This window comes from Pseudonaja textilis, chromosome Z (assembly GCF_049901715.1).
Source record: "Pseudonaja textilis isolate UNSWEBS1 chromosome Z, rPseTex1.2, whole genome shotgun sequence".
Taxonomy (NCBI): Eukaryota; Metazoa; Chordata; class Lepidosauria; order Squamata; family Elapidae; genus Pseudonaja; species Pseudonaja textilis.
This window is the reverse complement of record NC_142008.1, coordinates 20,973,610-20,999,311: the sequence shown is the minus strand read 5'-3', so window position 1 is coordinate 20,999,311 and position 25,702 is coordinate 20,973,610. Positions and strand designations below refer to the sequence as shown.

Sequence of the window (25,702 nt, the reverse complement as noted above, 5' to 3'; positions counted from 1 at the left end):
CGCATTAAAACCAAAAATTGATGAACAGTTAGATAAACTTATTGCACAGGGGGTATTAGAACCAATAGACCACGCAAGGTGGGAAACCCCAATTGTTACCCCATTAAACCAGATGGGTCCGTACATATCTGCGGGGACTACAAAGCAACCCTTAACCACGTGCTACAGCAAAGCGCATACCCAGTTCCGGTGGTACAGCACCTATTACATTCTTTAGGGGGAGGTAAAATCTTTGCGAAATTGGACCTTGCGCAAGCCTACCAACAATTACCAGTTGATCCAGAAACAGCGGAAGCACAAACAATTGTGACACACAGGGGCATTCAAATGCAACAGACTGCAATTTGGAGTTAGCGTGGCCCCAGGGGTATTCCAGAGTTTAATGGAATGCCTATTGCAAGGAATAAAGGGGGTGGTACCATACTTTGACAATGTATTAGTATCAGCCAAGGACAAAGAACAACTGAAAGACTGCCTAAGAGAGGTCTTAAAAAAATTTAAAGAGGTGGGACTTAAAGTAAAAAAAGAGAAGTGCCAATTTGCCACCGACAAAATTGAAGTCCTGGGATACCTCATAGACAAAGAAGGGATCCACCCCACTGAAAACAAAATCAGAGCAATAAAGGAAGATCCCAGACCCCAAAATAAAACAAACTTGCAAACCTTCTTGGGACTTATTAATTTTTACAGTGTATTCTTACCACAGAAAGCAACAATAGCGGAACCACTATACAGGTTGCTTGATAAGAAAGCTACCTGGACCTGGGGGCAACGAGAAGAAACAGCATTCCAGGAAATAAAAAACTTACTTACATCAGACTGTGTGCTAATACAATACAGCGAGACCCTTCCAATAACATTAACATGCAATGCATCACCATTTGGCATAGGTGCCATACTCAGCCACGTATTACCCGATGGAAGAGAAGCACCTATCGCATTCTATTCAAAAACTATCAAAACCAGAGTGGAATTACAGCCAACTAGATAGGGAGGCATTGGCCACAATAGCAGGAATAAAACGTTTCCACGAATATATCTATGGCAGACCTTTTTCACTTGTCACAGACCATAAACCTCTCCTAGGAATCCTCACAGGAAACAAAGCTAGACCTAACATACTGTCACCGCGGATGATGAGGTGGTCTGAATTCCTAGCTGCCTATAACTACAACTCGATCTACCGACCAGGAAAGAATATAACACACGCTGACGCCCTGAGCTGTTCCCCCCTACCTGATTTAGACAATGATCCTGCACCAACCACATCAACCCTTCAAATCGAGACATTGGCAAACCTACCCATAACAGCAAACAGACATTGCTATGGAAACCACGAGAGACAGAAACTTGGCACAGATTTTAAATTAGGTAGGTAAAGGGTGGCCAGAGACTACAAGTGTCAAGAAAGTTAAACCGTTTCAGAATAGACAAACAGAACTGTCAATCTTAAATGGATGTATACTATGGGGGGATAGGGTGGTCATTCTGAATATATTAAGGAAACGAATACCTGAATTATTGCATGAAGGTCACCTGGGTATTGTTAGAATGAAGTCCCTGGCTCGGAGTTATTTATGGTGGCCAGGGATGGATAAAGACATAAGAGAATGGGTAGCAATGATGCCAGGAATCTAGACCTACACCCCCTTCTGCACCTGTACACGAATGGGAAACATCTAGGGGACCATGGTCTAGAATACACATTGATTTCGCAGGACCAACTAAAGGACACACATTCTTAATAGTGGTAGACACTTACTCAAATTGGCTAGAGGTAAGCATCATGCACTTAACCACAACAGAAACTGTTATTAGACAACTAAAGAAACTTTACGACACATGGATTGCCGGATTTAGTTGTATCCGACAACGGACCATAATTCACGGCAATAACATTCAAAAGGTTCCTGCCAGAACAAGGAATAAGGCATGCACTAACAGCGCCGGGACATCCTGCTACTAAAGGATGGGTGGAACGCATGGTCCATTACACTAAGGAAGCACTACACAAATTGGGACCAGGGGATATACAGGAAAAAATAGACAAACTACTAAGTATACAACACATTACACCAAACACCACAATAAATAAAAGCCCAGCAGAATTATTAATGGGAAGGAAACTAAGATCAAACCTAGACAGGCTACACCCCACATATAGCCCAGAAAAGCCAGCAGACTCCTCCAGTAAGTGCCGCACATTCAAAACAAGGGACCTAGTCTATGCAAAAAACCTCACGGGGAAACCATTGTGGATACCGGCAGCAATAACCCAAATAACAAGACCCCGGTCATACAGGGTAGACACAGAGGACGGAAAGAGCTGGAGGAGACACATAGACCAAATCAGATTGAGGACCACACTGAGAAACACTAACAAACAGGACGAGGAGAACGTACACAAATAAAGGAATTGCCGCAAACATTAAACAAAAATAGCCAAACCATAGAGGGGGAGACCCCTCAAACACAAACAAAAGGGGAGGGGGAGACACTTCACAAGTAAAAGAAGTGACTAAACAAACCCTAACAACGACACAACAACCAATACTAACATTAGTCACAATTGGAAATCGCAAACATGTACCTGAAACTATAGAAGAAGAAAACAACTTGGGGACGCTGGAGCAGACTTCAAAGAACCATCAGGAAGCCACTCTTGGTGGGAGCAGCCAAGCCAACTCAACCAGCCAGGAAAGGCCTGGCGGGAGCGGCATGGCTGACTATACCTTCCAGGAGGCTCCATGGAAAAGAACGGGAAAAACAGCAACCCCCTCCGAACAGTCAAGAGGCGAACTCACGACTGAATTGCTCAGGTCCAGTTGGAACCATAAGAGCCCCACCTACTTACATGACTACATGAGATAGGTGAGGCCCGGATTGGTTAGACTGGACCACATGGGGAGGAGTGTTATATATTTGCATACTTACCTATGATAGGTTGGTCCGTGGTAGCGGGAGATTTGAAGAGCCGTCATTGGGCACGAGCTGCGAGCAGCCGGCTATAAAAAAGGCTGCCGCGGTTTCTCCACATGAGATTACTAGAAAGAAAATAAAAAGGAAAAAGTCAACTGGGTCTCGAGTCTCTTTTCCCACAATGCAACAGATATAGATTTTTCCCCCAGCAAAGGGGAAAGGCAAAGCAAAGGAAGGAAGAAAGGAATTAGACTGAAAAAGAAAGACTTATTCTCTCCAGCTTTTGTTTCAAGTTTTCTTTTTCAAGGAATCCTGAGAAAGTTTTGCAGAGAGAAAGTGTCTTACATTTCTTATAGGAATAGATAAAAATATTTAGCCTGGACTCTCCATTAGATTGTTGTTGCTGTTGTTGCTTTATGGTAGCCCCAGATGTTTTTAATTCTTTGTACAAATATGAATTTGAGATTTATGGCCACCTTGAATCAGACATCAGGCCTGCTAAAAAGAATTATTTGTATTTAGAAGGTTTGTTTCATCTGTGGTCATTTGAGTCCTATTTCAAATGCCTTATAAGAACTCTATAGCAGACAAATATAACATGAATTCTGTAACAGTTTGTGGCAAAGATAAGCAGACATTCAGACTCTATCCAAAGTGGGGCAAATAAATATATTCTAAAAGAACTATAGGCTCTTCCTGATACATTTTTAAAACAACTGATCATTTGCTTCTTTTTAAGTCAGTTTGGTACAACTGGTACAAATTTAAATAATTTTGAAATTATTTCAGCAAATCAAATATTTATAAAATATTTTATAAAATAGATTCACAGAATTAGATCCACCATCTTTTTTCTCATTCTTTAATTCACACTGACATGAATTACACACACACACACACACACACACACACACACACACACATATCCAATTACTGTTAGCAGAATAACTTAGCACATTTCTAAAAGTAGTCCTAAAAAGTTTGTCTTGGTCAGTAAATTGGATCATTACATCATTATTTTTTAAAACATTTATTGTTAAATCCTTTAATACATAGTTCTTGACCTGTATCTTAATAAATTAGGTTGCCTTGCTTATCACAGGAAATAACTGCTGGATATAATTGTAACAGCATGTGTCAGTTTTGCACTCCCCATGCAAACTCTTCAGGTAGCTTTTTAATCTATCTCTTGTCTTAGAATGTTTACACAATGTTTTTAACCCATTATGATTGCATATCTTGCATATAGCAGGCTTCGGCTGACTCAAGAGATAAGCTAATATTCTTGGGCTAGACCTTTATCCCATACCGTTCAATGACATTCGTTGTCTGCTTCATATTGTAATGATCTAATCATCTTTCTCGGTATGTGAAATTTAGGGAAAATGTTTGCTATACTGCAACAAAAAAGTGATAAGAAATTATACATTTTTATTTCCAAATACTTGTTAATCTTTAGAGGTTTATACTGTAGTCTGATATCAGATTTCGCAAGTGGTTCAAATTCTTGGTCACTGGAATAACAAAGCCAAGACTTCTATTCTGAGAAATGAAGTCTCCCCGCCCCCCCCCCCCAAAAAAATTCTTCCTGTCTCTTGAAAAGACAATCTATGACATTGACTTCTCAAAAGAAAAGAATCAGTTTTCAAAAATTCCATGCAGTAATCATTATAGAAGAAAGTTTTCATATATTTTTTATTTACAGCAAAATCTTTTAAGTACCTTGCATCTGATTATGACTTTCCTCAGGTGACGATATTTCTAATTGCACACCAATTCTGTCATGTCCCCAACTACAGACTTCTACACCATATTCAGTTGACTTTTGCAAAATTCACCTGGGTGAATTATTAGTGCAAGACTTAAAGACAAGTAGCGGCTTTAAAATTATAAGAGAATTCTACATATTCTGATGTGAAGATATTGGTACAGAATAGTGAAAAGGGCTTTTTTGTCTTATTTTGCATTTTATCTACAAATGAATTTGAGCATTGAACAGTTAGAAGTAAAACACTAAATTCTAAAGAGGGATTAGAGATGATCATTCTATTAGATTTATTTTATAACTTTCAAAGGTGTCGCTTCAGATATGTCTCGTGAATATAATTTATTTTTAAAAATTCGGATGTAGGTAACCCATATAATATTTTCATATAACCAGAATAGCTTAATGCATATTGGTATCCAGTTTTTTTTATTAGATTTTAAATGTAAATTTTATTTAACTATTTTTTAATGAAAAGTTAATAGTGACTTCATATAGGAGAGTTCATTAAACAGCCTCTTTGTCTTATACCAAAATTGCTAAATACGGTATCTGAATCAGTTTTTCAAAAGCAAAGTTTTATTCTATTAAAGGTAATAACATAAGTTATTACATAATAAAAATCAGTATGGTTTCATGTACTCTATGCTATAAAAGCTATGAAGCATAAGCTTTTAGCATGCTTTAGCTTGTTGAAAAGTAAGTAATAAACGCCTCTGTTCAAAATAACATTATTACTGATAAGAGGGAGCCAGAAGTAAGAAGTCATGATTCATATTCTTTATTCATTGTTGGCAAAATATTTATATAATTTATATATTTATATAATTTTTACAAATGAAACACTCATCTTTACCAGTGTTTGGATAATGCATATTTAATTTAAAAACTTGGATTAATAGTTTGGTACATAGAGTCATTTAAATATTATTGCCATAACAAGTCAATATGACTGATTTCCATATAGGTGCAGCTACTACTTTATTAGTACTATTACTATAATATGGTAAGTCTTTGTTTGAGTTACATGCAACTTTATTTCAACCTGCATTGAAAATAATAAATGCAGTTAAATGCATCAATTAAAAATTATCTGTTAACAGAAAACTACGTTCACTGATAGAACAGGATAGTTCTCCCTATTAATCATGTATAATCATTGGAGTTAATCATATATAATCATTGAGGGAAGAGACAAGTGACTTCATACCCATCATGAAGTTATCAAAGTCATCATACATCTTCTTAGATCTCTGGTTGTTGCTATTTAATGCACTATCAGCTTATAGTAAATTTCATGTTATCCATGATTTAATTATGGAGGAGAAGGTCAACCTTGTATTGATATTAAAATATGGTTTGGCATTAGGAGTGATGGTAGAAGTAATAATGGGTCCCATTGATGAAATATACCCTTTTGAGTTTCAAGTTGTGCATTAGCTCTAGAGCAAAAATGGAGGTGTCCTTAGAGAGAACTCATACAGATCAGAGACCATTTGTGAAGTTGACCCAACAGGATCAAATGAAATTACTGGTAACTTACCCGCCTCAATGGCATAGTGTCTTCCCCGCCTGAGTTCCTCAACTCCATGGCCAGGTTGTTAGTGGAATTTCTAATTGTTGGTTCTGAGGGGAATTCCACCTGCTTTTTTTGCACCATTGTAGCTCAGGATTTCATAGCCACTAGGGACCTAGTCTAAATTATTGGAAAGATCTAAATCACAGTGGAATAAATAAACTTGATCAGATTTTTGTCTCAGAGCTCCCTAGTTTATAACAGATTCTGGAAAATGAGCTGATGCAGCAGATGCCTAAAGCATCAGCGCTAATATGGTTATTTTATTGTAGTAGTATAAGAGCAGCATAATGGCCTTGCTTCTCCACTATTATTAAATTCATAAGTAGCCAATCAGAAGCTCTATTTGGGATATTCAGGACCCTTGCTGGGTAGCTGTGAGGGGTATTCTAGAAATCTTTCAGATAAAATCACTCAAATTTGCTCTGAGTTGGAGTCACTGGGAAGTTTCTGTAAAAGTGACTGAGGCACACTGTTGCTCAGTTATCTGAGAATAATTTCAGTTTCTTAGACCTGAGGAAGTGAACAAAAGTCTTTTGTGTTATGAAGTCTACCACTTGTGTTCTGTATCCATGACCCTGTTGATTGTTCAAGTCTTTCCAGAAAATGGCTTGAGATTGTATTCAATCAGTGTGGTTAATACATTTTTGTATGAACAGCTAGTTCTACCTGCTTCAATGTGACCTGGAGGAAATAATTTGTCTGACTTTTTTTCAGTCAGGTTTCAGACCAGTAATTATACTGTAATTGCATTGATTGTATTTGTGGATGCCCTTTAGAGCAGGGGTCCCCAACCACCGGGCCCCAGACCGGTACGGTCCGTGGAACATTTTCTACCGGGCCGCCAGTTTGCTCGCTGCCGCCATCTTGTTTTGTTGAGAAAGTGCTTCCGGTGAGCTTTTCCGGTTGGAAAGCGGTGTTTGAGTCCTGAAAGAATCCTCACGCCTTAGTTTCATCGAAGGGGGGGCGGCTTCGAACAAAACTAAGGTGCAAGGATTCTTTCAGCACCCAAGGCATGGCGAGCCGAGCGGCCGTCCCAAAGCCGTCTCAAAGCCCATCGACAAAGGTACAATGGAGGAGTTGAAGGTGGAGGGGAGAAGCGGGGGACGGCTGGCCGGTCACTCGGCTCGCCTTGCCATGTGTGCTGATGCCGGTACCGGGCCGCGGATCATTTTGTGATGCCGGTACCAGGCCGTGGCACAAAAAAGGTTGGGGGCCACTGCTTTAGAGGACTTGGTATGAGAGTGATATATTTTAAATTCTTTTAAAAGCTTTCTTAATAAACTTTATTATGTAATGTCCAGCAGTCTTCAGTTGCCACTAAATCCTGTAGTTTTCATGTAAAAAGAAATTTGCAAATCCATGAAGACTACTGTTATGGGGAAGCCTTGACAGGGTTGGGCCAGGGCCTGCACTAAGTCTCCCAGGGCCTCCTCTGGGGCCTCTGAGGTACCCCATGCTTACCTTAACAACCAGTGCAATTGTTTCATGACTGCATTGGGAACAGCAGGAATGGGAGGTCCTAAGTTAGGCAATCACATGGGCACTTCACTTAATGGCGGTCACAACTTCTGGGCAGGCTCTATTGCAGTCACAAGTTGAGGATTATTTGTATTTCATTTTAGTACTGTATTTACCTAATCTTGAAAATATGGTTTCCTAAATAATATGTAGAAAACATCTCTAAAGTTGATCTCCCATTTAATTCCTAAAACATTTTTCCATACTCCACAGAGAGTAGGGGAATTATTTGAATTGTATTATTCTCTCTGTCTTGATGTTTAGAAGAACATGGGCTCCACACATTATTTTTTAACCATTTGATTAAAACTTCACATTAAAAATATATAGGAAAGAATCTGTTCTATCTTTTATAATGCACCTGACATATACTTTCCCTGTTTAAGTTATAGATATGTCAAATAGGAATGATACTGATCTCACTCACATCAGGGAGAATGATGTTCAGTAGGACAGGTACCACAGTAGAAAAGGCATGCCACCTGAGTCCCACCAGATGTAACTCCTTAGTAGATGAGACCCGCAACATACCATTCCTGTTCAGCCTGTTTTGACAAGTGGATATAACCAGGAAGAGGTAGTTGCCCGAGTAACTTCCGCCTGATGCTATGTATAGCTTTAAAGGTCAAAACTAGTATCTTGAGTTGCACTCAAAAGCAAACTGACAACTAATGTATCATGGAACAGAGGTGTAATGTGCACTACCCCTGAGTGCACATAACTGCTTATGAAGCCAATTGAAACTACTGGATACTCTTCAAGGACAATCTCACCTAAAGCACACTGAGGTATTCCATTCTAAAAGCCACTTGTTCCTCAAGCAGAAGTTGTGAATCTAGAATCTTTTATGTATACTGAGAGCATTTGCACGAAGACAAATTCCTTGTGTGTCCAATCACACTTGGCCAATAAAAAATAATTCTAATTCCAATTTCCAGATTGTGCACTAGGTCTGTTTTGGGCAGTACCAAAGAGGATAAAATCTCAGATCCAAGTGTGACTCAGTCTTTCTAGAACTCAGCTGAAACCTGTTGTACCTCCCTCCAGACTCCTAAAGCCTCCAAGCATTGGAACAGGTCTTCAGCAGCATCACTTAATTTTCCCGGAATGGAGATGTATAATATTGATTTTGATATTGTAAAACTGAGATGTTGAAGTAATGCATATAATGTGTCATGGTGTATTGATGATATATTACCCATACTAACAAAGAATATCTAACTTTGGACTCCACAAAGAGGTGGGATGTATACACGGACTAGTATTAGCCCATCAGGGGAAGCAAATCAGTAGAATATTCTTCCATCCATTCTCTACCTGGAGTGATCTAGAAGAATACCATGATGAATACTATTAAAAACCACCAAGAAGTCAAGAAGAGCAAGGACAAATATCCATAAAGATTCCAAACCATTCAGGGTATGGTTGCCCCAAAAGTGCTTTTTCCAAAAAGCAATTGGACTTCCTTGGATTTTTTCTTAAGAAGCTGAACTGAAGAAGCTTCTCGGATGAGAAGTAAAACATTTCAAAGGAAGAAACCCCCAAGAAAGTCCCGTTGCCTCCTGAAAAAAGCACATTGGGATAAGAACAAGAACAGGTGCACGACTCCTGCCCTGTTTCTGCCAGAGATTATCCAAAACATATCATACAACTATGCAGCCAATGCTTTCTCTGACCAATACCCAGGTGTGAAGCCTGACTGAAAGTGATACAAATAATCTGCTTCATCCTAGGTCTGATGCAACTTCTGTCCAACTATCTTCTCCCTAACCTTCCTCCCAAAAAGAGTGGTAAGATACTGGAAAAAAATTGTCCAGCAGCCAGATCCAACAATGTTTCTTGAGCAGTGGGCCAATTATCACTACTAACACGTTAATTTAATATTGCTGATAATATTTCTACAACTTCAAAGGAAAATCTAGCTACAGTAAATGTTAACAAAATTATTTAAAACTCCTTGAACATTAAGCAGAATAAAAATAATATTACTTTTAACAAGAAATTCATAAAACAGGCAATTGTAATAACTAAATATTACATGAAACATTTAGTATTAAATAATATATAACTAAATAAAAATGTCTGGAGGGAAAAGGACAATCTTTTGATAGGTTGGGCTATCTGTTTGTAGAGAATATATAAGGCACTGTGCTGATCTGCATCAGATATATATATCATGAATTGAAGGAAGAAAGGAGAATTAAGGCTAGCCAGGTTTAATTTGTGCTTGCTTGTATTTAGCAGTTTAAGTTTCTTACATTCAGTTTGTTCAGAAGCATGATGAAGTAAGTGCTTCTTGCCTCTGTCTCAAATCAGAAATGCATGAAGTACAGCTGCAGAGATAATAAATTCCCCCCAAAGGCCTTCGCTGAGCAAATTAGGTGTCAATGGGGTGTCTGCGCAGGCAGTACTCTCTCTAATTAGTCTCTGGAGCCTGGTTGGTGGCTAGAATAAGATGATCTAATCAATTGGTCTGTGTCTGATGGTACATATAAAAATCCTACCAGGCAGAGCTGTCTCCCATAGGTCACTCACCTGAACAGCAGGATTACTCATTTTCATTTTTCATCTCTTCCATCACATGATGCTGACAGTTGGTTTTAAGAAATTAATTTTTTTAAAAAATGGTTCACAGGCCAATGTGGGTCAGAAAGAAGTTGTGTTATGGGAATTGGTGATCTAATTCATTAATATGTATTGCAAAAAACTTGCATGGAGTTAAAAAAGATGATTTTTCAATAGCACTGAAAATGACTTTAGTAAACTATCAGCAAAATAAAATTACTATTGAGCATATCAGGCATAGTGGCATTTACAGTGTACCTAACAGAATCTAATTGGGTGGCATACTAAATACAGGAGAAATGTGGCATGTATTTGTTATCAGCTGCTTTTTAAAAGAACAACAAAATGTGATTGCAAGATGCAGCTGTGGCCGTATTGTGAAAGTCGTGTGTGTGTTTTGCATGCTAAGCCACTGGGACAGCCTTGCCCCATTCAATTCTTCAAGGGGTGGGGGGGGAATATCCAGATAAATTCTGTTTAGTAGTGTGAAAAAAGAGCTAGTAAATTTTAATTCTAAAACATTTTTAAACTGATGGCAAATATTCCAAAATTAATGTCCCTTTCCCTTCTTATTGCTTGAATTAATATTAATATTTAAAATCAAATCCTTTCCATTTTGCACAGCAGTATTTAACTATAGGAGTAAGAAAACATTTGTTTAATTTGTGAGACAAATTGTTTTATGCTATAAAATATATGTACATGATTTGATGGTTTTATAAATTGTCACACCATCCACTAGTAAGTAAAATGTTATAATGTTATTAAGCAGACAAAACGAATTATACATTGTGACAATACAGTAAAAAAACTAAGATAGATAGATAGATAGATAGATAGATAGATAGACAGAGATAGATGGACACAGTGATAGATAGATAGATAGATAGACAGATAGATAGATAGATAGATAGATAGATAGATAGATAGATAGATAGATGTATATGTATATTTACACACCTACATACATATTACAGAGGTTAAACTAAACACAAGAGGAAATAAACTTCAGAGGCAAAAAGAAGTTCCATACAATATCAGTATAAAATTAATTTAACCTTTATACTTATTATTAACTCTAGATCAAGAAAAAAAATCTTTCTTCGAGGACTTGGGAATTTTTTTACTTTTTGGGCAAAGCAGATAATGAGTCTGACATTAAAAGCCACCTCAGAGAATCAAGTTTTCAGAATGCAGTGGCTCATATAGTACCAAGAAGTTGCTTTTACTACAGGTAAAACTTGAAAAATTAAAATATCGTGCAAAAGTTCATTTATTTCAGTAATGCAACTTAAAAGGTGAAACCAATATGTGAGATAGACTCATTACATGCAAAGCAAGGTAGTTCAAGCCATGATTTGTCATAATTGTGATGATTATGGCTAACAGTTCATGAAAACCCCAAATCCACAATCTCAGAAAATTAGAATATTACATGCAATCAATAAAACAAGGATTGTACATAGAACAATTTTGGACCTCTAAAAAGTAGAAGCATGCATATGTACTCAGTACTTGGTTTGGGCCCCTTTTGCAGCAATTACTGCCTCAATGCGGCGTGTCAAGGAAGCTATCAGCCTGTGGCACTGCTGAGGTGTTATGGAAGACCAGGATGCTTCAATAGAGGCCTTCAGCTCTTCTGCATTGTTCGGTCTCATGTCTCTCATCTTTCTCTTGGCAATGCCCCATAGATTCTCTATAGGGTTCAGGTCAGGTGTGTTTGCTGGCCAATCAAGCACAGTAATCCCACGGTCACTGAACCAGGTTTTGGTGCTTTTGGCAGTTGCCAAGTCCTGCTGGAAAATGAAGTCAGCATCCCCATAAAGCTCATCTGCGGAAGGAAGCATGAAGTACTCCAAAATCTCCTGGTAGACGGCTGCATTTACCCTGGACTTAATGAAGCACAGTGGACCAATGCTGATGACATGGCTCCCCAAATCAACACAAACTGTGGAAACTTCACATTGGACTTCAAGCATCTTGCAGTGTGTGCCTCTCCATTCTTCTTCCAGACTCTGGGTCCTTGGTTTCCAAATGAGATGCAAAAGTTGCATAAGAAAAGAGGACCACTGAGCAACAGACCAGGTCTGTTTTTCTTTAGCCCAGGTAAGACGCTTCTGACGTTTTTTTTTTCAGGAGCGGTTTGACAAGAGGAATACGACATTTGAAGCCCATGTCCAGGATCCGTCTGTGTGTGGTGGCTCTTGATGCACTGACTCCAGCCTCAGTCCACTCCTTGTGAAAGACCCCAACACTTTTGAATGGCCTTTTCCTGACAATCCTCTCCAGGCTGCGGTCATCCCTGCTGCTTGTGTACCTTTTTCTTCCGCACAACTTTCTATTAATGTGCTTTGATACAGCACTTTGGGAACATCCAACTTCTTTTGCAATTACCTTTTGCGGCTTTCCCTCCTTATGGAGGGTGTCAATGATGGTTTTCTGCACAACTGTCAGGTCAGCAGTCTTTCCCATGATTGTGCTTCCTACTGAACCAGACTGAGAGACCATTTAAAGGCTCAGGAACCCTTTGCAGGGGTTATGGCTTAGCTGATTACAGTGGGACACTTTGAGCCTAGAATATTGAACCTTTTCACAATATTCTGATTTTCTGAGATTGTGCATTTGGGGTTTTCATGAGCTATAAGCCATAATCATCTCAATTATGACACATCACGACTTGAACTATCTTGCTTTGCATGTAATGAGTCTATCTCATATATTAGTTTCACCTTTTAAGTTGCATTACTGAAATAAATGAACTTTTGCACGATATTCTAATTTTTCAAGTTTCACCTGTATATCATGACTCTACTGCTAGAGCTACACTGGTTACCAGTTTGGATGCAGTTTAATATGCAGGTTTTTTTATTACTTTTAACATACTTTTTTTACTTTTAAAACCAAACCTTCAGAAGACCTAGATATCTAGGGAATGTTCTCCCAATGATTTCTTCCTGCTCAATAGAATTGGAAATGGTGGAGTTCCTTGAACTCTCTTCCATAAAGGAATGCCTGTTTTGTTTAGTTTTTTGAAACATTGTTCTTTGTATTGGTTCCCACCATATTTTTTTCCATAAAGTCATTAAAACATGGCTTTTCCAGAAAGTCTAATAATCATTCTAATACAGATTGAATATTACAACTTTCTTTAGTGAAGAGTTAGTTGTTGCTTCGATTTTATTTATGATTGGCTGGCTTTTATTTTAACATTGTGTGGATGGAAATGATTTCTGCGGCAAATTACTCTGCGGCTTATTGAATCAAGAAACAGATCAACTATAGTTAATAAATAAAATATTTCTGTAAGTCTATGGAATTGGGCATTTGGCTTTGAAGAGAGGCTTGCAAATCTGAATCTTATCCTTAAATTTTTTAATGCTCGTTTTGGTTAACATTAAAAGAACAGGATACCATTGTTTTATCATTATTAAACGACCTCTCATCATAATGTTTACTCTAATTTCTGTTGTTTCATTATAGGAATTAAGATCACCAGACTAGAGAAGAGAAAAAACAAACAAACAAGATACAGTCAACATTATAAAGGCACCATTATCTGCTTCCTTTCTTGGATTTCAATCACAAGAAAAATTATGCTGACAAGATCTGATTCCCCACTCCTTCTCAGTTTATTTAAAGTACTGCACGTATTTTGATACATTGTGATTTGACAGACGTTTGTGAAAATTTATTGATGTGTGGCATAATTGGCTTTTTTTCCTCAGTCTTTTGTGTTTGATTTTATTACTTTTACTTGACTGCGGTATAAATACTTTTGTGAAAATGTTTAAGTTTCACCAGCAATGTCTTAAATATAGTAAGGCAACACCTTTGGTGTTCACAACTTTCTTTATATTACCTGTAGCTAAAAGGCAGTCATGGCATGAAACAGTGTATTTATTCATTGGGAAGTCCCACTCATTTCAGATTCATCAAATTTCTAAGCTGAAACAGGCTACAGATATGTTGTGACAGTCAGTATCTTATAATTTTGCTCATTTTTTTTACTGCTAGTAAATGTAGTATTTTTAATTTGACCATGGCAATAAATGCATCTTAGTTAGAATTTGGGTACTCTGCCTATGTTGAATAAAGTGACATAAATGGGCAAATATATATACTTTATGCCCTTTTGAGAAAAGGGACTTATTGTTATACTGTTTTTGTGATTATATTTCAACTTGTTCATATGTCTTGCTTCAACAATATTTTCTAAGAAGGAAACTAGAGAAGATGAAGAAAAAAATGAGTTTACATTTGGAAAAGCACTATGATAGTGCTGAATAACACTATGATTAGTTGCTGAATGAGCCATTAGAAATATTAGCCTTGAATAATCATCCAAATTCAAAATACTTTCTTTTTCTAACCAAAGGACTCTTCCAGTTATTTTTTTAAGATATTAAGATGGTAGGGACAAAAGCACTATATTATGCATTTTCATACAGCTGATTTTCCTGTTTAATTTTTACATTGTTAATCAATAAGGAATTACTATTCTTCCTTTCTTAAAAAGTGAAAGGGAGAGGGAATTAGTGGAGGCAATAGTTGGATTTGCCTTCTACATACCACCCCTAACATGACTAGTAGAATGTTATTGTAGATGGGGAAGAATAAATTTTCCTGAAATAAAAGAGAATTACATTTTCCATAGTATAACAAATTTCTAAGAAATTCATTCATTCATTCATTCATGTATATGAATTCAATTATGGAATCTTAATGCTTTTATAAATAAAAGCTGGAAAACAGGGATACGTTTTATAGTTTGCATTTGCTTTGTAAACTGAAAGCAACTTATTACTTGGATCTGGCGAATACATGATTTTGCAAAAAACTAATTTTTAATACAAGGGAACCTTTGTCAATATGATTTTATTATTACACTATTCCCAACAATTATATATAAATTAAAATAAATGTTTTTGTCCTGCCTGAACAAGCTTTGCCACCTTTCTTTAAAACTTTATATCCATGGAAACAAGTAATCAAAAATCCAATGAAACATTTTGGACTTAACAAAAATGTATTAATCTTTGTTTTCTGTGTAGTAGTTTTCAAATTAGATCATATATTCACTTGGCTATTTCAAGGTTATCTAAAAAATTTTCAGTGCTGTAAAAAAATGGAAGGGGAAAGAAAATTTGAGAATTAACAAAACTATCAAAGGAAGATTGATTTCTGTAAATTTCTGTAATAACTTAAAGAGAGATGAAACCATTTCTCTCCATATTAAATGCACGATGGTTTCATGTAGAAAGTAACTCACTGAGTTATTTCCTTCAATGGGTTAAATGCCTAGCACCTTATTATTCTCAGTAAATCAAATGTTTAGGATATATGCTTAGATTTTATGAGATTCTTTCAAAAATTGTTCCTGATGCCACTGAATATATTGGCCAGCTCTTACAATTTGAAAATAATGAATTTCACTTTTAATACAAGTTCTTGATTTAAAAGGATGAAGGGGGAGTTAGAATTTGGAGGCTGGAAATCCATCTCTTAGAGTGTATTGATTAGTAATTCAATTTTCTCCTCTTAATTTTTTTGGTGGGAGTAGCTGTTTAAGCTACAAATCTCTGTATTTTGGAATGGGCCTTGATATCCAACCAAGAAACTTCATGAAAAACAAAAAGGGGAATCATTGATGCTCCTTTTGCAACCTTCTCCAAAGCACAATGACAACCCTTAGAAGTTAGCACAACTAAAGCAATCTGCAGAGAATAAATCATGATTTATTTGAGGTGATTTTTCAAAACTCAACAGAAGGCAAGGGTTTGGGACTTGGAAGATGTAATTGTACATGGAAGATGATATATATAAAACACATTCAAATTTAAAATCCATATGTTTTTCAATATATCTATTTTATTTGCCCCTAGTTCTTTTCTATAGAATCCATTTGAATCCAGTGTTGTTGTCTTTAGTATTAGTTCACATTTATACACTAAAGAAAATAGTGCACTGGTATAGAATCTCTATTTTGTTTCTTAAAGTTTCTGTATGGTTTTCCTTAAGGCACTAAAATTATGGTAGAAGATCAATTACTTGAAGTGGATAAGTTAGCTAGGTTTTATTATAGTTCTAATTTTAGTGATAGTGGTGAGGAATTATCACTGGAATGTAAATAGAAATATGTAGCTATAGTGCGATCTCCAACATTGTGCAGTGCAATCATACAGCTGCTGGGGGTGCGGGGGAAGGAAGGAAGGAATCTCTTCAAATCTATGATTTGGCAAATAGTAATTATACAATTTTATTTTCATCTCTGTTCTCTTTTAGTGCATAATGGAAACCTGTACAAGTTTTACCCTAAAGTTCCTTCCGGGTTATGGTCAAAATATGGTCCTTTATCCTGCCCAACATAGCCATTTCATCACTCTTATTGCTTTGCAGATCAGTTTAGGCAGAACTATGTAACTCTTACGTTGGCGATAAAAACGAAATTCTGAATTATTCTGAACAATGCGTAACAAGGGATTTTATATTTTGCAGCTACTTCCACTGTGATTCTGCATGGATTTTGCATCTAACACCTGTGCTTTTGACTACAACAGGACTGAATTCTAACTCTAAAAGATCCTGCCATGTCATTTGTACTTCCTGTTTCCCCTGATTATGTAATGCTTATGACAACCCTGAGCCTTTCAGAATTTCAATAAGAGCCAAAACCTAATGCAGTTTCTATCCACTTTTCAAGTACTTTGAATTCAAGATTACATATTTTTAATTTTCCATGTATATGTTAATTGTGACTTGGTATATATGTTACTGAAATAACACTATCTGCTGTTTTCCCATAATTGGGTTCCCTATTTTTCTAATAAGACTTCAATGATTAATTGGATGGAGTCTTCACCCATTTGTAAATACTAGCTATGCAATCTAACCATTCCACCTAATAGTTTGTTTGAAATGCTATTGGAATGGCCAGGAATATGGCAGTCATGGAAAAACAATCATGCATGGATTGGACTTCTGTGGTTGGTATTGGAAGAAAAAATGCTTTCCAATTACATCCAGTTCTTTTAATTAAACTCCTCCCTATTTTAGAAAGCTTCTCAATGAGAAGATAGAGAATACTTTTGAAACATAAGAAGATCACCTTATAATGAAAGATAAGAGGAACTCCATTATATGAAGAATGTAGAAATAGTGATAGAAAATTGGTCTACAGGGTTTTCGTTACCAATGTTACATTGGAAAATTGGTTCAATATGATTCCCATTTGAATAGCTCAAAAATTCAGAGCATCTGCGTCGTGGCGAATAATGTGTACTTTGCCTCTTAGGAATAAGATTAAACAAGCACAGGAAATATATAACAATGGTTGGGGAGGCTTTGGACCAGTCTTGCTTTCAATATGTGAATGACTTTTGAATAGATATTTCCAATTTTTCTGATTAATTAAGGAGGAATGTTGCTCGTCTCAACAGTGAAGGCAATGTGATATTTTGACTGCATGGACATCCATGCACATAAATGTATGGTGCATATAGAGTATGTATTTCCCAAAAATATATTATTGTTTTTGTAACCTAATAGAATAAATGACATTTGGACTGTACAGATTAATGTGGAATATGGAGACCATATAAATAGAATTACATTCCATTCTTCACCAAATCATGATACAATTTTTTTTTGACCGAAAGTTTTAGAGGCACTTATCTGTATTATTGCCTTGCAATATTTTTTAAAGCAAAAATTGAAAGATTGCATTAAGATATTCCCTGAACGTGGCCTCAGAACATTCACTTCTGCAGTGCTACCTACAAAATTTTCCCTAGTTGGGATTCTTTATACGAGGCACAAAATGGTGCTCTTTTTAACAGGAGTTTGGTAATCAAACAATATTAAGTATGTATACATAATATAGCCACATGCTTTAATGCCAGCTTAGTTAGCAGTATGGTTGAGTAAATGTTACATTGTATTCAATGTGTAATTTGTCTTACTATGAAAAATGTATGGTTTGTCAAGTGTCAATTGTTTTCATTTAATATGATATTTAATAAAGTGTAACAGGATTGTAAGGCTCCATGTGATTTTTTAAAACATAATTCTGAGTTTTTCTTTTTATGAAAATGTCATGCTACCATAATAAAAAAAGATTCTTGGAACCTTACATATAAATTAAAATATACAAAAGCAAAAGCTATACAATATGAAACAAATGAGAGATGGCAATGTACACATTGAGGAAAAGTTTTTAAAACAATTTGTTTTCAATATCTTCCAAATGATCAGCAAAGAGATAAGCAACCTGATGTTCCTCATCCAGAGGCACTGGGAATCAGCAGCATATAAATGTAATAAATTTCAATTACAATCACCATAATCATATCCAGAATAAGGCTCTTCCACAAGATTGATACTACTACAGAAAAGCTGTATCACCTCACTTCAACCCCTTCCTTCCGAACTCAGGATTTGCAGAAGTTCCTCCCTGGGAGATCTAGTTGGTCAGATAGATACTCACAATAGGTGGTGTTCCTGGAGATACCTTCTAACATGCAGAATCTGCTAAATCAGTGTAACGTACTTCAAATGCAAGGACACTGAAAGGATGGGGCTGCTGTATTTTTGATCAACTAGTTTCTCAATATCTTTAAAAGCAACCCAAGTGGCTGTACATGTCAGTAATCTAACTGGAAGGTGATATGGGCATAATTTAAGGTTCTTCTGTTCTAGGAAGATCATACCCTTTGAACCATTCTGGCCAGAGCCTCTACTTACTGACCCAGTATAACCCGTGAGTCCAGAAGCATCCTGAAGTTGTGAATCTGTTCCTGGGGGACTATGCACAGCCCTCGTGAGCTCCATTTTTGGCCAGAACAGCTTCCTGCAGCCTTCTGACAATGAAAACAGGGGCCCCTGAGCGCTATGTTTGCTGGCAGAAGGCTGCAAGAGGCTGTTGCAGCTTAAATTGGAGCTTGGGAGGGCCCCATGGACCAGATCTAAGCACCCTGTGACCCAGATTGGGCCCCCGGGCCTTGAGTTTGACACCCCTAAGATTGTATGCCAAGAATCCTTAGTCATGGTGAATTATTTAGTAGGTGAATGTTAAGATGTTAATTCATCCTTGTGATGTTTTCCAAAAGCTGATACTATGATAATAACTGAATTACTAGTGTCTCTTAATTCCTATTTATATAAAGTCTATATAGAGAACACAGACAGAAAACATTCATGTGCCTTTTTTGCTCAGTTTCATAATCAACTAAGATGAAGGATCTCTAATTCACATTTACTTGCTGGTGCACCAGTGGTCCTGATGCTGCAGCTTAAAAGGCAAGTCAGTAGTAGTAAAGAGTAGTAAAGTTGTAAGTGCAGAAGTGAGAAAACAACCATCTTGTTCCTTGCATAATTATGTTGTTTTCTTCTACCAGTGACACAGCCTTCCTTACACTCAAGATCCTGGAGAACTAAATCAAGGAGCTCTCCAAATATATCTGGTAGTATTTGTTTAATATGTCTATATGGAGGGAGGTGTGCAGAGGGACATATCATTGTCTCAGGACCAGAGTTCTTCAACATTTTTATAAGTGTCTTAGACGTGGAGGAAAACACTCATCGAATTTACAAATTATGCAAAGCTGGAAGAGAGGGCTACTAACAGTTCAAAAGAGAAGCTAAAAATCAAACGGATCTTAATAGACTTGAACATTGGAGCCTATTCAACAAAATGAATAGAAAGCGTGAAAAATCAGGTTCTGTAGTGTAAGTATAAAAAAACAGGTGCACAGGTGCAAGATAGGAGTTGCCTGGAATTTCAGGCCAAACATAATGTACTTGAATGGACTGCATTGTGGAGAAGTATCCAGTTTAATCCTATCTTTTAACTACATGCACTTATTGCCAATAACTTTGGGTAGAAAATCAGAAATTCTACCTCTGTTGACATTATTAGATTATGTGTGACAATATTTCCTTCATTTTTCTAAACTGAACTCAGCCCAATTACTTTATTGTGCAGTATTTTGTGGAAAGACAGAAATAGATGAATTCTATACATTATGAAGTGTATATAGTATGAATTTGACCAGCCTGCAGTGGGTCTATAGTGTTATCTATGTTATAAAGCCATTATAAGACCTGCAAGTATGAAGTGCTTAAGATACCTGAAAGTGCATATATAATAATACATTTTTGCAAGTAAACTATTAAATTCTAAGCTACGTGTATTTATTGGCTAAGAGAAACCAATTAATGTATTCTTAAATTGGCTTTTGTGTGTTACACAAGGACCAGGAATAACCAAGGTTCAGTTCCTGACTGAGTCAGGAAGGGTAATTCTAGGCTTGTCATTCACTCTCAGGCTTGTCTTAACTTTTCTAGAAATGCATACTTTAGTTTTTGTTATGTTTTCCCCTGTTTGCTGTGCTAACTGGTGAAATTATGTTCTGAGAAGTGGGTCAGGGAATGATACAATGGAACAAGGCAAAAAGAGAGTTAACCAACTTTTTAAGCATATATCTTCACTATTTGTCCTTCCTGTAAATTTGCACACAAACAAAAAGGTTTTGCACTAAAGAATTTCTAACAAAACAAGTCATTCTGGTATGCAGGGCAAAGAGCTTTCTCTTGCCCAAAGGCAGGAAACACTGTGCAGAAACTAACTGAACAATCAAGCCAGTGTTTCCAGAACAAGGGTCATCACAAAGGAAATACAGAGATACGTATTAGCCTTCAGAATCCAGTCCCCCAATTTCCACCAATGGTATGCAAACAAGCTGTGCTTTTTAAAAGCCCCAAGTAAGCTGTTGGTTTGTGCCCAATTGGGCATTTGGGAATTGCCTCTTGACCGCCTTTTCCTGCTCAGAACATCTGAAGAATTAGAAGAGCAGAGGCAGTGGAAAAGATTTAATGTCTGAAAAAGAGATGATAGGATGGAAATAATGGCAGCTTGGAGAAAGAGAAAGTTAGGTTAAAGAGGTATCTGAGAGAATTGGGCAGCTGCAAAAGAAAGGTGGTCAGTATTGTAGCCCAGGAAAATAAGAAAAGGATAAAAGAGTACAACGCTAGTAAGACAATGTAGCAAAAAAGGCCAAAATTACTATATAGGATTTATGCATTCAAAAATATGATAACGCTATGCAAAAGGGATAAAGAGAGGAGAGAAAATGAGAGAAGGGACCCACTGTACTTTCTCAAGTAATTAATAATCTCACAAGCTTTCCAGTAAGAAACTGTTACAGCTGGACTCCAAATATCAACTCATACAGTGGTGCTGTGATCAGATTTATTCTGTATTTATTTACTCACATTGGAGCAGTGGTGGGATTCAAATATTTTTACTACCGGTTCTGTGGGTGTAGCTTGGTAGGCATGGCAGGGGAAGGATACTGTAAAATCTCCCATCAGATGTGGTATTTGCTGGTTCTCCGAACTACACAAAATTTCCGCTACCGGTTCTCCAGAACTGGTCAGAGCCTGCTAAATACCCACCTCTGCATTGGAGGCTAACTATTTTTGGTAATGTGTCAGATAATGCAATGGAATTAATACATTCTTTGATACCACAAATCTAACCTTCATACTTTTTCCTTCGTCATCAAATACAAGGCACCACAATAAAAGTTGTCGCTGCCCAGGGTACTATGCCATCAAGATCCCCATTAATAGAGAAGACAGACAAAGCTGTATTATTGATTTATTGTCTACTATATTAATGCATTGTTCTATGACATTACTTTTCTCATCAACCAGTAAAATTAGCAAACGTATCTCAATCCTATTGCAGATAGTTCTTAACTTACAATCATGATTGAGCCAAAAATTTATGTGGCTAAATGAGACATTTGTTAAGTGAGATTTGCCCCATTTTATAACCTTCCTTGCCACAGTTTTAAGTGCGGTCACTGCAGTTTTTAAGTTAGCAAGAGAGTTGTTAAGTGAATCTGGCTTTCCTATTGATTTTGCTTGTCAGAAGGTTACAAAAGATGACCACAAGACACTGCAATCATCATAAATATGAGACGGTTGCCAAGTGCCTGAATTTTGATTATGTGATCATGGGGATGCTGCAAGTTCATAAGTGTTAAAAATGTTCATAGGTCTCTTTTTTTCAGTGCCGTTGTAACTTTGGTCACTAAATGAACTCTTTTAAGTTGAGGACTACCTGTATATGTGGATGGATGATGCAGTTAGTTACTCTGTAAGCATTAGTCAGTCAACTTTTATATCATCCCATTGAGTAGGTTAAATTGCTTAAATACCATGCATATTTTTTAATGCCAGGACCCCACACAGAATGTACAGAAAGTGTAAGATACAAAATGCCCAGACAATTAAACAGCACAGCCCCCAATTTTACATAGCAAAAGGGGCTTTACCACACTCCAAATATACTGAGATCAAATTAGATATGTTATTTAATGCCCAGTCAAGACCATGTAACTCTTTTACACTATATTTTATTTAGACCAAATTTCTCAGGAACATATTTCAATATTATGCCTCAAAACTTCTTCATGTGATTGGCATCGTAGGATTGAGTCCAATGCCTGGTTACACATCTTCATGTTTTGGATCAAAATGTTCTTTGGCTCTGTAGTTCTGACATCTTGGATTCTGTGATGATGGTCCAGACCACTGGATAAAAAAATTAAAGCTCCTTGCATTTTAAATATCCCAACTCTGTACATTCAGCTTTAAGCATGGAAAAGCAAATTAAAGATACTTGTTTTCCAATTAGATCTGTCATCCCTTCCCAAGGATATGGTCCTACTCCGGATATGGTCCTACTCAGGATATGGTCCTACTCAGGATATGGTCCTACTCAGGATATGGTCCTACTCAGCTTGTTCACCTCCTTGATAGGTACTTAAGCAAACTACAATCCAAAAATAGAGAAAGTGATTCTCTGTGGTTTGATTTGATGGTCTTCGTACTGTAGTGTTAGAAAGGAGATACAAGGGCTGAGGTTTTTGCCTAGGTGGTGGTTATCAAAACTATAAAACTTATTATATTACTCATTTTATGGTGGCACATCATCAGAGTTGATCACCCACATTTAAGGTACTGTTCCAATATGCTTTGCCCACAAATGCTTTTCTGAACAACTTATTTATATCATATATGCCCAAACTCTGAATAACCTTAACAGTCTTCACCGTTCCTGCCCCCAAAGGTTTGGGAATGCTAATATAAAAAAAGATACTCTATGTATTGACACTCTACACCTGTAGATAAGGGCTATTAAAATTCATTGACTTGCCATAAAACTAAGGGACGTGCATAAGCACACAATCGTGGCTACCTTCTCTGTCCTATTGTCCCCAATTATTAGTTCCTATTTCTCGTATTTAAACTTATGTTTATTCTTGTTTCTGTTATATTGTAAGCTTTTGACAAAATAAAAATAAATAAATAAATAAACTTCTTACCTAGTACAACACCTTTTAATGTATAGTTCTTATCCGATCAATATGATTTACTTTCCTTGAACATAGTCAAATTCTGTTATACTGTAAAATCGGATATATTCTGGTTGTAACATTCTTATCTTGTTTTATATTTTTATTCTTTTATTTTGAATCCTGATCTGTGACCATGATAAACTCTATCCAATTATTCTATTCACCTTTTATTTTTGAAATGTGACTTCTTGCAACCCACACTGATTTTCTTAGATGCAGATAAGGCCTTTGACAATTTGAACTGGATGTTCTTGTTCAAGATTTTGGAAGATATGCATTTTGGAAAGAATTTTATAAAACGAATAGGATCGATTAACACTTCATAGAAAGCACATGTAATTGTTAATGGAAATTTAACAAAATTCTATGAAATACAAAAAGAAACAAGACTGATATGCCCATTGTCTCCTCTTATTTTAGTTCTGGAATTATTCAGTAGAAGTTCAGTAGAAACTATAAATGATTATAGAATTATAGCTAATACCTCTTAACTAGAAAAGCCTCTGATCATTATTTTTAGTTATGTGACTGTGCACCATATCCACAATATTTTTAAAAATGAGGATTCAATAAGTAAAAGAATTGTTTCTAAGCTCTCATGCTTTCAACACCTACACTTACAAAGTTATTTCTCCTTCTGTTTTCAGTTCTATGAGTAAAGCAACTAGGGCCAAGTTTTCTAACCTTTTATTATCAAGAAATGCCACTGAGTTCAAAGGGAATTCTTTATATAGAAGGTTTTCTTTCCCTGTCAGCCTCACATTGCAAAATCACTGCATTTCTCAAGGGTTTCAATTGACAACCTTATTATATAGTGCAGAATCCAGAATGTGTAATACACAGGTGATAGGAAAAGTCAATCTGATTGAAATTATCATGGTTCATCTTACCAGAAAGTTTGAGAATTTCTTCCTCATTGGTGATAATGGGTCTCAATGTTTATCTTTCTTGAAATAATAATAACTTTTCAAATCAGTATTGTATAACTCCTGATTATTTGCCTTGATACTTCTCATTTTGAAGGACTAGTGCTATGAATTATTATTGGAAGCAGGAGTGGGTTTTTTTTTTTTGCCTATTGTAGATATTCCTGAATCTGAACATATCTGTTTGCTGGAGAATAGTTCAAAGTCTGGCCATCTTAAGGCCATTATATGTTTGCTGCTTCTTAGCTGTCATATGAGAAGAGTAATGTTCCTCAAATTTGATAAATTGAGGAACACTGGGCCACACATTAAGACCTGTGGCTTTCAATTCTCTGATTCCCCAACCAATGTAGATTGGAATATAGAATTAAATTCCTATATACAGCAAATAAATAGGCACAAATTATCTACATTCCTCCTTTCACATTCACTGTACTAACAGGAAAAATATAAACACTTAAACCTCAAACCTATTTATCTTCCATGTATGTGCTCCTCCCACATACACACATTTCTCAGAAGAAAACAAGTATATCTCATCACAGTTGGTAGCAATGATCACTTTGAAAATCCCACTCTTTCTAAAGCTGAGGATTGCAGATTTATTTATTGATTCTATTTAAAACATTTATTTAGCTGCCGATCTTTCAGACAACTCTGGGCAGGTGCCCCTTTGTAGTATCCTCTATTGTATAACTGGTCCCCTGATTCACGAATTCAAAAATCCAAAGCTTGTTATTTTTGCTTGTTTCAGAGATTGTCTTACCATATTTTATCAGCTGCTAATTATTAATTAGCCACCACAGGGCTTTATTCTTTGAGTTTATTCTACATTGCGAGCAATGGGAGTGAAAGATGTTTGCCTGCAACCCTCTAAAACTCCTGTCAGTCATTTTTGACAATGCTGAGATAAATGGGCCATTGCCTGAAAGCAACTTCCTACTTTTGGAAATGCTACAACATTTGAGCATGCATATTTTTATGTATGTGTACTAAAGACAAAATG

At 36.5% G+C, this 25,702-nt stretch overlaps 1 protein-coding gene across 5 annotated transcripts in view; it reads left to right on the top strand.

The window, feature by feature from the left end:
- CDK14 (cyclin dependent kinase 14) overlaps window positions 1–18,377 on the top strand; it is a 249,999-nt gene extending 231,622 nt beyond the window's left edge. For 3 of the 5 annotated variants that reach the window (XM_026716071.2, XM_087917906.1, XM_087917909.1), the window contains one exon: window positions 13,827–18,377. The gene's annotated coding sequence lies outside the window, so the exon portion shown is untranslated. The remainder of the gene's footprint in view (window positions 1–13,826) is intronic. The other 2 variants (XR_015740368.1, XM_087917907.1) reach the window with 2 other exon arrangements.
- Window positions 18,378–25,702: the final 7,325 nt, after the last annotated feature.